Source organism: Capsicum annuum, unplaced genomic scaffold (assembly GCF_002878395.1).
Source record: "Capsicum annuum cultivar UCD-10X-F1 unplaced genomic scaffold, UCD10Xv1.1 ctg58328, whole genome shotgun sequence".
In the NCBI taxonomy this organism is placed as follows: domain Eukaryota; kingdom Viridiplantae; phylum Streptophyta; class Magnoliopsida; order Solanales; family Solanaceae; genus Capsicum; species Capsicum annuum.
The window spans coordinates 1-3,258 of NW_025866930.1; the positions used below are offsets into that span (position 1 = coordinate 1).

The 3,258-nt window shown below is 33.1% G+C and overlaps 1 long non-coding RNA gene across 1 annotated transcript; it reads right to left on the reverse strand.

The window, feature by feature from the left end:
• Nucleotides 1-17: 17 nt before the first annotated feature.
• LOC124893383 lies at nt 18-1,964 on the reverse strand. The gene is made up of 3 exons (XR_007050682.1): nt 1,617-1,964; nt 394-458; nt 18-163 (listed from the first exon to the last, which is right to left on the reverse strand). It is a non-coding gene; the product is annotated as an uncharacterized LOC124893383 (long non-coding RNA).
• Nucleotides 1,965-3,258: the final 1,294 nt, after the last annotated feature.

The window sequence follows — 3,258 nt, forward strand, 5'->3', positions numbered from 1 at the left end:
CCGACGCGATTTTGCAGACACCCTGGGACCATGAACCGTGCTCTGATACCAAGTTTGTCACGACCCGAAACAAGGCCCTAGCCGTGATGGGGATCCCAAATCATGAAGGCCCGAGAGCCCTTCTGACTTGCAACCATATACACCATTCATTTACAAAGAGAAACTGCGGAAATACAAAATAAAATGGAATCATGGTCGATATCATAATTCAATTGAACAATATGGAATGAAAAACATAAACCTCTAAACAACGTCTAACATCAGTCTGCGAAATCTCTAACTGAAAATGACATTTGTCTGAAATCTGGGATAAGCCCCCATTCGGGCCATGAATCAAAATGAAATAACAATAACAAGTTCTAATACAGGACTTCCGAAGTAATGGAGGCTCACCAATTGCAACTTTCGACGCACTCAAACCTATTGCTAAACTGGACCCCGAGACTGTGCCTCAGATCCTGAGATGGAGGGGGGTCAATACAGATGTACTGGTACGCAGAGCAATCCAAAATAATGTACTTTTATATACAACATAGGTAAGAGCATTTCATAAAAATGATAAGCAAGAAATAATTTAAAACACATGGGCAACTTAAAAATAATCATTCAATGCAAATCTGTAGATGTAAAATCATTCTTTATTTTTTTACTTCTGAGATAAGTGGTACACCCTACATATTTGAAAGTTTCCCACGGGCAATATGGGATCCGCCATTAACTCGACGGCCAAGCCCCCAACCCAAGTTTGCCGCAAGGGTTGAAGTATCTGAATCTGATACGCCCCAGTGCACTAGACCAGCGTATAATAATATACCCGTATCGGCAAAATATGGTTTCGGGCAATGAATCATATGACTCGTGCCTTCTTCGGGTAACCACCTAACTCTCTTAGTGCCCAGTTTTTAACCCATTCTAAACATGCATCTTTTTTAATTCAAAATCTGAAATCTAAAATGAAATATGTATCCTGTTTTGAGTTTTATCATGACTTTATTTGATTTGGTATCGTCATACCAAGACTTGCAAGTCATAATTCTGAGCCATAAAATATCCTTTACAGTTTTCTCTTTCAAAAGACAAAGGTTAGACCACCATACTTCAAACAATTCCAAAAGATTCATTCTTCCAAAACATTTATCAAATTATGCAAAGGTCATTCTTTTCAATCATTTCAACAAACATATGGTGGTCATGAGTTTCAACAACCCATGAAATTTCTTTCATATATATATATATATATATATCAAAAATCATAATCAAGTCATAAACAAAGTCAAGATTTTTATATTAAATTATATTTTCAGTATCACATTTCGAACACATCATATCTTATGAAGTTAAGAGACTTGTAAATAAGAGAGGGATTTCAAATAGTTCATGCTCTCAATTCATAATTCAAACTCATCAAACTCATACATATATCTACTTAAACATGGTTATAAATCAGATTTGGAGGAAAAGCCTCAAAACCAAATTAGTATCATCAAAAACTTTAAAAAACATGAATCTAATTATAAATCCAAAATCCCTTTTTTGTAAATTCATAATTTCTAAACCTTTAACATGATTAATAAGAATTTACCATGCTCATGTAGATTTAGGAAAATCCCACGTACCTTAGATTACAAGGTTTGAAGAGTAGAACTCGAATCTTGATTTCTTGAAAATCTTGGACTTACGAGATTGATTCTTGATCTTGAAAGAAAGCTTAGTTTCCATTTTACTTTTGCGAGAGGAGAGGAATTGAGAGATTAAAACTGATAAAAGAAATGGATTATAGAGTGTTTTGGATGATTTAAATCGCGTGGAAGAATTTTGGGATGAAAAATACCAAAATACCCCTGAGGAAATAAAAAATGCCGCAGCAGTCCCTCGGTTTGACAGACTGACATGCTGAAGTAAATTGGGTATAACTTTTTACTCCGATGTTGGATTTCGACGAAATAAATTGCTTTGGAAAGAGAACTCAAATACCTTTCATTTGATATATAGAAGGCCACCCAGTTCATTATATAACAGAAGTTATGCTCGACGAAAGTTGACCCAAGTTGAAGTGTCCACTAAAACATACTCGATAGAATTGTTTTCAACTCATCTTTGAGTTAGGAGATTTTTGTGAGCTCAATTCGTATCCAAAGGTATTCCCACACTGTAGGATTTATCACCACACATATATTAACAAAGAATCATCTAGTTCGGGTCAATACGCGTAGAAACGACGCTTTGATTTCTAGTCCGAAAAAAATGTGGGGTGTTACAATTTTGGTACATGGAGCATCTTTTCCCCTTCTTTCCTCAAGCACAATTTATTATCCAATCGAAAGCCGAAAATATTTAGTACTTCCTCCGTTTCAAATTATCCGTCCCAAATTGAGATGACATAGCTATTAAGAAAATAATAATTAGTAATTGTTAGCTATTAAGAAAATAATAATTAGTAAAATAATAATAATAATCCAGATGTATTTACATTATAGTGAATGTCTATCAATATTATCAAGATCTACTTTGATATCTATTAGGATTTGAAGCATCCGTCTTTTACTCAGGAGTAAATTTCCCCTATAAATAGAGGGTTTTTGTTCATTGTATTTACAATCATATAATCTCTCATCCTCAAGAGAAAATAAGAATTACTCTCTTCTCTCTCTACTCTTTTTTTTTTATTATTTTATAACACGTTATCAGCACGAGACTCTACCAAACAAGATGAGATTATAAATGTAAAGGTAATTTCAAGGTTAGTAATTCCTTATGTTATCTGTCTTTTGCTATTAATAATATAATATATTCAAGTTGAATACGATGCATTAAGACCACCAGTCTCGTTGGTAAGCATCCAGATGTTTCACAGAATCAAAAGCAGCGATATAATATAGTCAAGTACACACGTATAAATTTTGCAAGAAAATCACTTTCTGCCAAGATGTTTTAGCCTATAAGCATTGTTTGGTATTCACTGAATCTTAATAAAAATTATTTTTTAATTCTTTATTTATTTATATTTTGCTACTAATGGTTTAAATATTGTTTTATTTGTATGTATGTATACTTTTTCAACCTCTGTGATGCAATTTAGTGTTAGTTTACAAAAGTTAATTTTAAAAAATAAATTATATTATTGATTGAGGGTAAGACGATAGATTTAAATTTTACACACTGCCGTCTCAAATTTGAAGGTTAAGGTGTTATTTTATTTCTTTTCATATGACTAATAATCTTACAAAACTTGAGTTCGTTGCCTCGAGCAAGAACTAC